The sequence below is a fragment of the Gopherus flavomarginatus genome, chromosome 5 (assembly GCF_025201925.1).
Source record: "Gopherus flavomarginatus isolate rGopFla2 chromosome 5, rGopFla2.mat.asm, whole genome shotgun sequence".
In the NCBI taxonomy this organism is placed as follows: Eukaryota; Metazoa; Chordata; order Testudines; family Testudinidae; genus Gopherus; species Gopherus flavomarginatus.
The window spans coordinates 155441632-155456740 of NC_066621.1; the positions used below are offsets into that span (position 1 = coordinate 155441632).

General features: G+C 52.2%; 1 long non-coding RNA gene across 1 annotated transcript; it reads left to right on the forward strand.

The window, feature by feature from the left end:
• Positions 1-6409: 6409 nt before the first annotated feature.
• LOC127051852 (uncharacterized) lies at positions 6410-14340 on the forward strand. The gene is made up of 2 exons (XR_007774624.1): positions 6410-6513; positions 13816-14340. It is a non-coding gene; the product is annotated as an uncharacterized LOC127051852 (long non-coding RNA).
• Positions 14341-15109: the final 769 nt, after the last annotated feature.

The following is a 15109-nucleotide window of genomic DNA, read 5'->3' on the forward strand; positions in this document are numbered from 1 at the left end:
CCATCGTGTGGGTGCTCCCATTCCGCCCCCCTCCTGGCTCTGCGGTGGCTGAGTGCATAAAAAGAGACCGTGTCTCACTCTCTTGCCCAGGCTACGCTGCAGGGGCTATTCACAGGCACGATCCCACTACTGATCGGCACGGGAGTTTTGACCTGTTCCGTTCCCGACCTGGGCCGGTTCACCCCTCCTTAGGCAACCTGGGGACCCCAAGCTCCCCCGGGATCACCATATTGATGCCGAACTTAGTGCGGGCACCCGCTCGGCACAGCCCCCTGCAGCCCAGAACTCCCGAGCTCAAGCGATCCGCCGGCCTCAGCCTCCCCGGGAGCTGGGATCACAGGCACCAGCCACGGGACCCAGCTGATTCTGCTTCTTCCGAGTTCCAGCTTTAAACTCAGTTTGTGAGTTCTGTGCCTTGGCCAGAAGGGGGCAGCCTGTCCCTCTGCCGCGGATCCCGGAGTGTGAATGCCCTTGTCCCCCCTACAAGATCCTGGGTGTGGAGGTGCCATTCTCCCCCCATAGAAGATCTCTGGTGGGTGGGTGCCCCTGTTCGCTCTTACAGCATCCCTGGTGCACGGGGGCCTCCCTCCGCCCCAGCTCAGGATCCCCACGGTGTGAGTGCTCCCAACAACAGATACAGGCGGGGCAGGGGTGATAACTGGCTCGCACTGTCCTGCCCAGGCGGTGCTACAGCAGCTGTTCACAGGGGTAGCAATCCCACTGGCAACCTGCAGCTTTAACCTGATCCAGGAGTGACCTACTTCACCCCTCCCTTGGGAACCTGGGGACCCCGAACTTCCCAGAATCACCTTATTGACTCCAACCTTAGCACAGACACTGCTCAGCATGGCAGGGTGCAGCCCTGAATTTCGTCTCATTGCCTCAGCCTCCGGCTGCAGAGCAAGGATTACACGCGAGAGGCTTTGTGCCCCGCGTGTCCAGCCAGGTCCGCCCCAGCTCCAGCTTTCAACTCTGCTTGTGAACTCCCCTCTCCGGCCAGACGGGAGCAGCACTAACGGTCTCATCTAAATTTGACCCTGCAGATTGCAGGTTATAACGCAGCACGAAGATTATAACCCAGGAAGCCAAATACTTCCCCAAACTGACAGTTGAAGCAGAAGTTCTCTTGGAAAGATTTGGGCTTTTGCCTTTAAAAACAAGGAAAATGTGCATTGTCCTGTTCTGTCTACAGCGAGAGACTGAAGAAGCTCCAGTGATTTCATTGACTGGAGGTTAAGAGGCGATTTAATCACTGTTTTAAATATACAGTTTTAAAAATTCCCAGAGGGGGAATATGTGATTTTAAAGGGTTTTTCAATTCATCAGGGAAAGATTGAACAAGGTCCCATTGGCTTGCAGTCAATGTCACAAAATCTCAACTGCAAATGACCATTTTTTAATCGTGAGACTAATTATCTAGTGCAACAAGCTCCGCAAGGGCAGTGGTTCATTCCCCATCCCTGCCGTGTGTAAATCAAGACCGCAGCTCTTGCTGCAAGACACCTGGTGTGTGGGTGTCCCTGTTCCCCCTTCAGAACCTCTGGTACATGGTGCTTCCCTCCTCCCAGTTCAAGATCCCCAGCATGTGCGTGCTCCCGTACAGGATCTCTGGTGGGTGTCTGTCCTCCACCCCATGAACTAGCTTTAGTGCGTGGTTTCCCCTGCCCCCATCCGGGATCTGTGGGTGTCTCTGTTCCCCTTTTTAAGATCTGTGTTGCTTAGGTGCGTCCCTCTCCCCAAGTCAGAATCCCCAGCGTGTGGGTGCTCCCATCCCCCCCTCCAGGCTGTGCGGGGCGGGTGTATAAAAAGAGACCGTGTCTCACTGTTTTGCCCAGGCTACGCTGCAGGGGCTATTCACAGGCGCGATCCCACTACTAATCGGCACGGGAGTTTTGACCTGCTCCGTTTCCGACCTGGGCCGGTTCACCCCTCCTTAGGCAACCTGGGGACCCCAAGCTCCCCAGGGATCACCATATTGACGCCGAATTTAGTGCGGACACCCGATCGGCACAGCCCGCTGCAGCCTAGAACTCCCGAGCTCAAGCGATCCGCCGGCCTCAGCCTCCCCGGGAGCTGGGATCACAGGCACCAGCCACGGGGCCCGGCTGACTGCATCTCCTACCAGTCCCAGTTTTAACCTCTGCTTGTGAATAATGTGGCCAGACAAGGATAGCCTGGAACTGGGCTAATGTTCCTGCCCCCAAAGAGGATCTCAGATGTGTGGGCTTCGCTATCCTGCCATATAAGATCCTGGATGTTTCGGTGCCCCCTTCCCCCTGTTCAGGAGCTCAGGTGTGTGGGTGTCCATATCTGTCCCTACAATCCTTATTGCCTGGGCCTCTGTAGAGCACCCTGGGTGTGCAGGTGCCTCTGTGTCCCCATACAGGATCCTGGCTGTGCGGGTGCCTGTGATATTATCTGATAAAATATGACTATGCAGATCACTGTTGCTACCACTGTTATATAATCACAACAAATATTGTTCAAAGTGTGGCATGTAAGCTGTCTATGGAAAGGTTATCACAGAATCATAGACTATCAGGGTTGGAAGGGACCTAAGGAGGTCAGCTAGCCCAACCCCCTGCTCAAAGCAGGACCAATACCAACTAAATAATCCCAGCCAGAGCTTTGTCAAGCTGGGTCTTAAAACCTCTAAGGATGGAGGTAACCCTAGGTAAACCATTCCAGTGCTTCACCACCCTCCTAGGGAAATAGTTTTTCTTAATATCCAACCTAGACCTCCCCCACTGCAACTTGAGACCATTACTCCTTGTTCTGTCATCTGCCACCACTGAGAACAATCGAGCTACATGCTCTTTGGAACCCCTTTTCAGGTAGTTGAAGGCTGCTATCAAATCCCCCCTCACTCTTATCTTCTGCAGACTAAATAAATCCAGTTCCCTCAGCCTCTCCTCATAAGTCATGTGCTCCAGCCCCCTAATAATTTTTGTTGCCCTCCGCTGGACTCTCTCCAATTTGTCCATATCCTTTCTGTAGTGGGGGGACCAAAACTAGATGCAATAATCCAGATGTGGCCTCACCAGTGCTGAATAGAGGGGAATAATCGCTTCGCACAATCTGCTGGCAATGCTCCTGCTAATACAGCCCAATATGCCATTGGCCTTGGCAACGAGGGCACACTGCTGACTCATATCCAGCTTCTCATCCACTGTAATCCCCCAGGTCCTTTTCTGCAGAACTGCTGCTTAGCCAGTAGGTCCCCAGCCTGTAGCAGTGCAGGGGATTCTTCCGTCTTAAGTGCAGGATTCTGCACTTGTCTTTGTTGAGCCTCATGAGATTTCTTTTGGCCCAATCCTCCAATTTGTCTAGGTCACTCTGGACTCTATCTCTACCCTCCAGCATATCTACCTCTCCCTTTAGTGTCATCTGTGAACTTTCTGAGGGTGCAATTAATCCCATCATCCAGATCACTGATAAGGATGTTGAACAAAACCGGCCCCAGGACAGACCCCAGGGCACTCTGCTTGATACCAGCTCCCAACTAGACATCAAGCCATTGATCACTACCCATTGAGTCGGACAATCTAGCCAGCTTTCTATCCATCTTATAGTCCATTCATCCAATCCATACTTTTTTAAACTTGCTGGGACGAATGCTGTGGGAGACCATCTCAAAAGCTTTGCTGAAGTCAAGATATATCACATCCACTGCTTTCCCCATAGCCACAAATCCAGTTATCTCATCACAGAAGGCAATCAGGTTGGGCAGGCATTACTTGTCCTTGGTGAATCCATGTTGACTGTTCCTGATCATCTTCCTCACCTCCAAGTGCTTCAAAATGGATTGCTTGAGGTCCTGCTCCATGATTTTGCCAGGGACTGAAGTGAGGCTAACTGGTCTGTAGTTCCCCGGATTGTCTTTCTTCCCTTTTTTAAATATGGTCATTATATTTGCCTTTTTCCAATAGTCCAGGACCTCCCCCGATCACCACAAATTTGATGATGTGCAGAATATGATTATGCTACTTGTATGCATGTATCACATTTGTATTGAAGTTATGAATATTAACTCTGTATTTCAAATGTTTGCTCCTGTGGTAACACCCAGAAGGTATTTAGCCTGCACATCTTGAAGGGACCTTTGAAGTTAAATGGCCCATTCAGGAATACTTAACTCACAATGGACTGTGGAAGATAACCATCCACATCTGATGGACTTTCATGTGAAGGTTCTAACTAGGGCCTTGTCTACACTGAGAAGTTTCTGTGTAGAAAGCACCTAGCCAGCCAATGGATTCTGTTACACAAGATAGCTCAGATTTTGACCCTCCAGGACAGGGAGGAAGAGAAAAATTTTATCCTGCTAATAGAAGCCACAGGATAACCGTTAAATGCCAAAACCACAATGACATTGAGCCAAAGATGTGACGTGACAAAAATACTTGTCAATGTACACATGATAGATTTGATAATAATATTATTGCTGTTAAATTTTGTGACTAGTTTGTTGCTGATATCAAAAACTATAAAAATGTACAATGTGTATGAGCATTTGGGAAAACCCTTAAACGTATTGGGAACTCACTATGTGCTAGAAACCGTTATGGTTATGCTGACAACACACTTTATGTTAAAAGACCTTTTTCAATTTAAGTGCCTCGCTCGCTCGCTCAATGAGGATCCTGAATTGTGGGGGAGGGATGCACCCATGCAACAGGGATCTTGAAAAGGGAAGCATAGACACCCACATAGCTGGGATCCTGTACTGGAGGCTGAAGTTGGAAGTGGGAGCGTGTGGAATCAGCCGGGCCCCGTGGCTGGTACCTGTGATCCCAGTTTCTGGGGAGGCTGAGGCCGGCGGGTCGCTTGAGTTCGGGAGTTCTGGGCTGCAGCGGGCTGTGCCGATCGGGTGTCCGCATTAAGTTCAGTATCAATATGGTGATCCCGGGGAAGCTTGGGGTCCCCAGGTTGCCGAAGGAGGGGTGAACCGGCCCAGGTCGGAAACGGAGCAAGTCAAAACTCCCGTGCCGATCAGTAGTGGGACCGCGCCTGTGAATAGCCCCTGCAGCGTAGCCTGGGTGAGACACGGTCTCTTCTTATACACCCGCCCCGCAGAGCCTGGAGGGTGACGGGAGCACTCACACGGTGGTGAATTAAAGAACTCTTTAAAATCACATATTCCCCGCTCTGGGAATTTTTAAAACAGTGTATTTAAAACAGTGATTAAATCGCCTCTTAACCTCCACTCGGTGAAATCAATTCAGTTTCTTCAATCTCTCGCTGTAGACAGAAGAGAACAATGTACATTTTCCTTGTTTTTTAAGGCAAAAATACTGATCTCTCCAAGGGAGCTTCTGCTTAAATGTTTAGTTTGGGGAGGGATTTGGCTGCACTCAGAGAACTGTCCGTGGCTCATAATCTGCGATCTGAAGGGTCAAATACAAAGAGTTTTTAGATGAGACCTTTAGTGCTGCCCCCGTCTGGTCAAAAAGTAGAACTGACAAGCAGAGTTTAAAGCTCTCTTTTAGGAGGCTGAGGGTAGCTGATTGTCGGAATTCAGGGCTGCACCCCGCCATGCTGACCGGTGTCTGTGCTAAATTCGGCATCAATATGGTGATTTCTGGGACGTTCGGGGTCCCCAGGTTCCCAAGGGAGGGGTGAAGTAGGTCACCCCTGGAGCAGGTTAAAGCTGCAGGTTGCTAGTGGGATTGCTGCCCCTGTGAACAGCTGCTGTAGCACCGCCTGCGCAGGACAGTGAGAGCCAGTGATTACCCGCCCCCCCCCCCCGCACCTGTATCGGGGGTTGGGAGCACTCACACCCTGGGGACCCAGAGTTGGGGTGGAGGGAGGCCCTCGTGCACCAGGGATGCTGTAAGGGCGAACAGGGGCACCCACCCACCAGAGATCTTCTATGGGGGGAGAATGGCACCCCCACACCCAGGATCTTGTAGTGGGGGACAAGGGCATCCACGCTCCAGGATCCTCTGCAGAGGGACGGACACCCACACATGCAGGATTCTGTATGGGGGGCAGAGGTACCCGGACACCTGGGCTCCTGGACGGGGGATGGGGGCACCGAAACATCCGAGATCTTAACTGGGAGGACAGCGGCGCCTGCAGCCCGACATGAGACGGGGGCGGGGGAAGCAGGAGCATTACCCAGTTCCAGGCTGTCCCCGTCTGGCCAAGGCACAGAGCTCACAAGCAGAGTTAAAGCTCGAGCTGCCAGGCCGCAAAACCAGCCGGGCCCCGTGGCTGGTGCCTGTGATCCCAGCTCCCGGGGAGGCTGAGGCCGGCGGGCCGCTGGAGTTCTGGGCTGCAGGGGGCTGTGTCGATCGGGTGTCCGCACTAAGTTCGGCATCAATATGGTGATCCCTGGGGAGCTTGGGGTCCCCGGGTTGCCTAAGGAGGGGTGAACCGGCCCAGGTCGGGAACGGAGCAGGTCAAAACTCCCGTGCCGATCAGTAGTGGGATCGCGCCTGTGAACAGCCCCTGCAGCGTAGCCTGGGCAAGACAGTGAGACACGGTCTCTTTTTATACAGACACCCTGCAGTTGGAGGGGATGGGAGCACCCGCACGCTGGGGATCCTGACTTAGGGGGAGGGACGCCCCCCCTGCCACACGGATCTTGAAAAGTGGAACAGCGACACCCACACACCACAGAGCCTGGAGGGGGGCAGAGGAACCACACACGGGAGCTAGTTCATGGGGTGGGGGACACACCCATATGCTCCATTGCTCCATTCTTAATGAGAAGAACGGGGGCAACCACACAACAGGGATCCTTAACGGGTTGGGGGACACCCACACAGTCCACTATTAACCAGGATGGACAGGGCACCTGTCACCCTCAGTAGCGTGGAGAACACCCACATCCACAGGATCCCTCATGGGTAAGTGTCATGGTATAATTCCCCACTCTGAACCTTAGCGTCCAAAAGATGGGGTACCAGCATGAATTCCTCTAAGCTCAATTACCAGCTTAGTACTTGTAGCGCTGCCACCAACCAGGAATTCCAGTGCCTGTAACACTTTGGTCTCCCCAAAACCTTGCCCAGGGACCCCCAAGACCCAGTCCCTCTGGATCTTAACACAAGGAAAGTAAACCCTTTCCCTCACCGTTGCCTCTCCTACGCTTCCCCTCCCTGGGTTACCCTGGAAGATCACTGTGATTCAAACTCCTTGAATCTTAAAACAGAGAGGAAAATTCACCTTCCCCCCTCCTTCTCTCTCCCCCTCCCAGACTCTCCCTGAGAGAGAAAATTAACCTTTCTCGCCCCCTTCCCTCCCCTCTCCCCACCAATTCCCTGGTGGATCCAGACCCAGTCCCCTGGGCTCTCACCAGAATAAAAAAAACAATCAGGTTCTTAAACAAGAAAAGCTTTTAATTAAAGAGAGAAAAAAACAGTAAAAATTATCTGTGTACATTTAAGATGGAATACGTACAGGGTCTTTCAGCTATAGACACTGGGAATACCCTCCCAGCCTAAGTATACAAGTACTAATTAAAATCCTTTCAGCAAAACACAAATTTGAACTCCTCCCAGACAAATACACATTTGCAAATAAAGAAAACAAACATAAGCCTAACTCTCCTTATCACCTAGTACTTACTATTTTGAATCTATAAGAACCTGTATCAGGGAGACTGGAGAGAAACCTGGTTGCAAGTCTGGTCACTCCCAGAACCCAGAGAGAACAACAACCAAAATCTAACAGCACACACAAAAACTGTCTTCCCTCAAGCTTTGAAAGTATCTTGTCCCCTGATTGGTCCTTTGGTCAGGTGACAGCTACGCTCACTGAACTTGTTAACCCTTTACAGTCAAAAGAGACATGAAGTACTTCTGTTCTATTAACCCTTAACTATCTGTTTATGACAGTAAGACAGAGGGGATTGTAATGGGGCCCAGCGCACCCACACTGCAGGGATTGTTAAGGGTTGAAGGGACGGGGACACCCACACACACTGAGATCACGTCCTTGAAGGAATCCAAACCCTCCACAGAAGGACCTGGTCTGTTCCATGATGGCAGCCCAGCCTGGGTGAGTCAAAGTCTCTTTTTATACAGCCAAGCACCAGAGGTCCTGACTAGGGGGAGAGAGACACCCACCCACCAGAGATCCTTAATGGGCTGGGGTGCACCCACACACCAGGGATTCTTATGGGTGGGAGGAATGGAGACAGCCGGACACACTGAGATCACTTCCTCCAAAGAGCCTGGGCCAGACAGGGAGACACAGTCCCCCCTTTACGTATTTGCCAAACAACCTTCCTCCCACCCTCTCCACACACTGTTCTTATTTGGAGGTGAAGCGAGGGAAACCACATGGAGGATTCTTATCTGGAGGGGGCCACCCTCAGACCAGGTATTCTTAAGGGCAGGAGGAATTGTGCGCACCCACATACCAGGTATTTCTAAAGGTAGGAGGAACAGGGACACCCACCTCTAGGAGTGGATCCCCTGCTGTGATCATTTGGGCATATTTCACCTAATGAGTTCGTGCCATTCGCTTGGGGGTACCTTGTTCTCTGCCTCTGGTACCCAGTTTAGCCTCGTGTAGGTATCTCTCTGCATCACTTGCAGTCTCTACATGAAGATCAACAAAAAGAACAGGAGTACTTGTAACACCTTAGAGACTAACAAATTTATTTTCGCATAAGCTTTCCTGGGCTAAATACCACTTCATCAGATGCATGCAGTGGAAAATACAGTAGGAAGTGTATATATACACTTCCTACTTCCCATGTTCTCTGTTTGTATATATATATATATATATATATATATATATATATATATATATATATATATATATATATATATATATATATATATATATATATATATATATATATATATATATATATATATATATATACAGAGAACATGAAAAATGGGAGTTGCCATACCAACTCTAATGAGACTCAGTGATTAAGGTTGGCTATTATCTGAAGGAGAAAAAAAAACTTTTGTAGTGATAATCAGGATGGCCCGTTTGAAACAGTTGACAAGAAGGTGTGAGTAACAGTAGGGGGGAAATTAACATGGGGAAATAGTTTTTAGTTTGTGTAATGACCCATCCACTTCCAGTCTTTATTCAAGCCTAATTTAATGGTGTCCAGCTTGCAAATTAATTCCAGTTCTGTGGTGTTTCATTGGAGTCTGTTTTTGAAGGGTTTTTTTTATTGTTGTTGAATAATTGCGACTTTTAGGTCTGTACTTGAGTGACCAGGGAGGTTGAAGTGTTTGTTCTGCTGCATGATATCCGGTATGTGGGTGTCCCGGTTCCCCTTTCATGATCCCTGATACATAGGTGCTTTCATCCGCCCCAAGTCGGGATCCCCACCGTCTGGGTGCTCCGATCCCCCGATACGGGCTCTGCAGGGGCGTGTGTATAAAAAGAGACCATGTCTCACTGTCTTGCCCAGGCTACGCTGCAGCGGCTAGTCACAGGCGTCGATGCGCTGCGGGTTATTTGCACTGCGCGCTTCACATGGAGGTGAAAACACGGGGCACGGATCTTTGAGCACAAGCCTCGTCCTGAGGAATGGGTGGTGGTGGGGTGGGGGCTGCATAAAGAGAGACCGGCTTTCCCTGGCGGGGCTACAGCGGCTCTTCACAGGGGCAGTCCCACTGCCAATTGGTACCAGGGTTTTGCCGGCCTCCTTTCCTGGCCTGGCTCCCGTCTCCCTAGGGAAACTAGTGACCCCACATTTCCCAGAAACCACCACAGCGAGGCCAACCTCAGCACAGACACCTGCTCAGCACCCCGGGGTGCAGCCCCGAACGCCGGCATCAGGTACGCTCATCCAACAAGCGTTACACGCAGGAGCCTTCGTGCCCCGCGTGTCCAGGTCTCTCCCAGCGCCGGCTCTATACTCCGCTGCTCAGTTCTAAGCGTTGGCCACACGGGGGCAGCCTGGAGCTCAGCCAACGCCTCCCGCTGCTGGTTGCATTTCCCACTCCTCGTGGCAGGTTAACACCCCGCAGGCAGATCTCTGAACAGAACCGAACAGTTCCCCAAATCCAGCGCTTTAGCAGCAGCTTTGCAAGAAAAGCGCTGACGTCACCATTAATGTAAAGTAATAGCTAGAGTGCTGTCTTGGGGTTCTTATATCGGGCCCATCACTGTGGTATCTGACAGCCGCAAGGAGAAACCCGGGAAAATGTTTTCATAGAGTTTAAGTGTGAGTGTCATAAGAACATAAGAACCATCATATTGGATAAGACCAAAGGTCCATCAAGCCCAGTATCCTGTCTACTGAGAGTGGCCGGTGCCAGGTGCCCAAGAGGGAATGAACAGAACAGGGAATCATCAAATGATCCATCCCCTGTCGCCAATCCCAGCTTCCCAAAAACAGAGACTAGGGACACCATCCCTGCCCATCCTGGCTAATAGCCATAGATGGATGTATCATCCATGAATTTATCTAGTTCTTTTTTGAACCCTTTATGGTCCTGGCCTTCACAACATCCTCTGCCAAGGAGTTCCACAGATTGACTGTGCAATGTCTGAGGAAATACTTCCTTTTCTTTGCTTTAAACCTGCAGCCTATTAATTTCATATGGTGGCCCCTAGTTCTTGTATTATGAAAAGGAGTAAATAACACATGGTATTTCCTTTCTCCACACCAGTCATGAGTGTATAGACCTCTATCATATCCCCTCTTAGTCGCCTCTTTTCCAACTGTCCCTATCCCTTCAACTCTTAACAATCCCTGCTGCGTGGGTGTGCTGGGCCCCGTTACAATCCCCTCTGTCTTACCCATTGATGTGGGTGTTCTCCACGCTACTGAGGGTGTCTGGTGCCCTTGTCCCTCCTGGTTACTAGTGGAGTGTGTGGGTGTCCCCCAGCTCGTTAAGGATCTCTGTTGTGTGGATGTCCCCGTTCTTCTCATTAAGAATGGTGCAATAGAGCATATGAGTGTGTCCCCCACCCCATGAACTAGCTCCCTTGTGTGGTTCTTCTGTCCCCATCCAGGCTCTGTGGTGTGTGGGTGTCGCTGTTCCTCTTTTCAAGTTCCGTGTGGCAGCTGTGCGTGCGTTCCCCCTCAAGTCATGATCCCCATCGTGTGGGTGCTCCCATTCCGCCCCCCTCCTGGCTCTGCGGTGGCTGAGTGCATAAAAAGAGACCGTGTCTCACTCTCTTGCCCAGGCTACGCTGCAGGGGCTATTCACAGGCACGATCCCACTACTGATCGGCACGGGAGTTTTGACCTGCTCCGTTCCCGACCTGGGCCGGTTCACCCCTCCTTAGGCAACCTAGGGACCCCAAGCTCCCCCGGGATCACCATATTGATGCAGAATTTAGTGCGGACACCCGATCGGCACAGCCCGCTGCAGCCCAGAACTCCTAACTCAAGCGATCCGCCGGTCTCGGCCTCAGCCTCCCCGGGAGCTGGGATCACAGGCACCAGCCACGGGGCCCAGCTGATTCTGTTTCTTCCGAGTTCCAGCTTTAAACTCAGTTTGTGAGTTCTGTGCCTTGGCCAGAAGGGGGCAGCCTGTCCCTCTGCCGCGGATCCCGGAGTGTGAATGCCCTTGTCCCCCCTACAAGATCCTGGGTGTGAGGGTGCCATTCTCCCCCCATAGAAGATCTCTGGTGGGTGGGTGGGTGCCCCTGTTCGCTCTTACAGCATCCCTGGTGCACGGGGGCCTCCCTCCGCCCCAGCTCAGTGTCCCCACGGTGTGAGTGCTCCCAACAACCGATACAGGGGGGGCAGGGGTGATAACTGGCTCTCACTGTCCTGCCCAGGCGGTGCTACCGCAGCTGTTCACAGGGGTAGCAATCCCACTGGCAACCTGCAGCTTTAACCTGCTCCAGGAGTGACCTACTTCACCCCTCCTTTGGGAACCTGGGGACCCCGAACTTCCCAGAATCACCTTATTGACTCCAACCTTAGCACAGACACTGCTCAGCATGGCAGGGTGCAGCCCTGAATTCCGTCAGATCGCCTCAGCCTCCGAGTGCACAGCAAGAAATCGGATTACACAGAAGAGCCTTTATGCCCAGTTTGTTCAGGTTCGTCCCAGCTCCAGCTTTCAACTCTGCTTGTCAGTTCTAAGCTCTGGCCAGACGGGGGCAGCACTAACGGTCTCATCTAAACGCTGTTTGCATTGGAGCCTTCAGATCGCCGACTATAACCCAGGGGCAGATCTCTGAGTGCAGCCAAATCGTCCCCCAAACTAAACATTTAAGCAGCAGCTCCCCTTGGAAAGATCCGGATTTTTGCCTTTGAAACCGAGGAAAATGTGCATTGTTCTGTTCTGTCTACAGTGAGAATGAAGAAGCTCACTTGATTTCATTCAATGGAGGTTAAGAGGAGATTTAATCACTGTTTTTAAAATTCCCAAAGGGGGGGAATATGTGATTTTAAAGAGTTCTCTAATTCCCCACCGCGTGGGTGCTCCCATCCCCACTCTGCAGGGGTAGTATAGAAAGAGACAGCATTTCACTGCCTTGCCCAGGCTACGCTGCAGGGGCTATTCACAGGCGCGATCCCACTACCGATCGGTAGGGGAGTTTTGACTTGCTCTGTTTCCGACCTGGGCCGGTTCACCCCACCACAGACAGCCTGGATACCCCAAGTTTCCCAGGAATCACCCTATTGATGCCAAACTTAGAGCAGACACTGGATCGGCACAGCCCGCTGCAGCCCAGAACTCCTGAACTCAAGTGATTCACTGGCCTCAGCCTCCCCAGGCACCAGCCACAGCTGGTTACATCCTCTTCTGCTTCCAGCTTCAGCCCCTAGTAAAGGATCCCAGCTATGTGAGTGTCTGTTTTTCCCCTTTTCAAGATCCTTGTTGCATGGGTGCATCCCTCCCCCACAATTCAGGATCCTCTTCGAGCGAGCGGGGCTGGGGCTGAGACAGGAGTCGGGGAAGGGTGTTTGGTTTGTGTGATTACTGTTATTTCTACATTGTCTTTCAGGCAGATCCTGGATTGCCCTTAAATTGGAAAAGTGATCTTAAAAACGTTGCAGACCAGTGATAATGGACTCATTTCACTGCACAGGCTGCCCCCGTGTGGGCAACGCTTAGAACAGAGCAGCGGAGTTTAGAGCCGGCGCTGGGACTGGCCTGGAGGCTCTTGCGTGTAATCCTGGCTATGCAGCAGGAGACTGAGTGTACCTGATGCCGGCGTTCAGGGCTGCACCCCGGGGTGCTGAGCAGGTGTCTGTGCTCAGGTTGGCCTCGCTATGGTGCTTTCTCGTAAGTTTGGGGTCGCCAGGTTCCCTAGGGAGCCAGGCAGGGAAGCTGTGAAAACTCTGGTACTAACTGACAGTGGGACTGCCCTGCGGAGAGCCGGTGTGGGAGAGCCGATCTGTCTTTATGCAGCCCCCGCACCCTCCATTTCTCAGGATGCGGGCTGTGCTCAAAGATCCGTGCCCCGTGTTTTCACCTCGGCGTGAAGCGCGCACTGCAAATAACCCTCAGCTCATCAGCTCAGTTCCAGGCTCCACTTCCACTCGCTCACAGCGCAAAGCTCCCAGGCTGAGCCTGAAGTTGGAAGCTGGAGACGCTGTAATCAGCCGGGCCCCGTGGCTGGTGCCTGTGATCCCAGCTCCCGGGGAGGCTGAGGCCGGTGGATCGATTGAGCTCGGGAGTTCTGGGCTGCAGGGGGCTGTGCCGATCGGGTGTCCGCATTAAGTTCGGCATCAATATGGTGACCCCGGGGGATCTTGGGGTCCCCAGGTTGCCTAAGGAGGGGTGAACCGGCCCCGGTCGCAAACGGAGCAGGTCAAAACTCCCGTGCTGATCGGTAGTGGGATCGCGCCTGTGAACAGCCCCTGCAGCGTAGCCTGGGTAAGACAGTGAAACACGGTCTCTTTTTACACACCCCCCGCAGAGCCTGGAGGGGGGATGGGAGCACCCACACGCTGGGGATTCTGACTTGGCGGGAGGGACGCACCAAGCAACTTGGATCTTGGATGGGGGCAGGGGAAACCACACACAGGAGCTAGTTCATGGGGTGGGGGACAGACACCCAGTGGAGATCCTGGATGGGAGAACCCAGGGCACGGTGATCTTGAACTGGGAGGAGGGAAGCACCATGTACCAGAGGTTCTGAAGGGGGAACAGGGACACTCACACACCAGGTGTCTTGCAGCAAGAGCTGCGGCCTTGATTTACACACGGCAGGGATGGGGAATTAACCAAGTCTCTTGAGGAGCTTATTTCACTAGCTGATTAGCCTCATTGTTAAAAATGGTCATTTCCAGTCGGTATTTTGTGACATTGGCCGCAAATCAATGGGGTCTTGTTCAACCTTTGTCTGGTGAATTGAAGAACCCTTTAAAATCACATATTCCCCCTCTGGGAATTTTTACAACAATGTATTTAAAACAGTGATTAAATCGCCTCTTAACCTCCAGTCAATGAAATCAATGGAGCTTCTTCAGTCTCTCACTGTAGACAGAACAGAACAATGCACATTTTCCTCCATTTTAATGGCAAAAATCCTGATCTTTCCAAGGGGAGTTGCTGCTTGAATGTTTAGTTTGGGGAAGAATTTTGCTTCCTGGGCTATAATCTGCGCGCGGGGTTATAATCTGCAACCTGAAGGGTCAAATTTAGATGAGACCGTTAGTGCTGCCCCCGTCTGGCCAAGGCACCGAGCTCACAAGCAGAGTTTAAAGCTCGAGCTGCCAGATAGTAAAACCAGCCGGGTGCCGTGGCTGGTGCCTGTGATCCCAGCTCCCGGGGAGGCTGAGGCCGGCGGGTCGCTTGAGCTCGGGAGTTCTGGGCTGCAGGGGGCTGTGCCGATCGGGTGTCCGCATTAAGTTCGGCATCAATATAGTGATCCCGGGGGAGCTTGGGGTCCCCAGGTTGCCTAAGGAGGGGTGAACCGGCCCAGGTCGGAAATGGAGCAGGTCAAAACTCCCGTGCCGATCAGTAGTGGGATCGCGCCTGTGAATAGCCCCTGCAGCGTAGCCTGGGCGCGACAGAGTCTCTTTTTATGCACCCCCCGCGCACAGCCTGGAGGGGGATGGGAGCACCCACACGCTGGGGATTCTGACTTGGCGGGAGGGACGCACCCAAGCAACATGGATCTTGGATGGGGGCAGGGGAAACCACACACAGGAGCTAGTTCATGGAGTGGGGGACAGACACCCACCAGAGATCCTGGATGGGAGCACCCA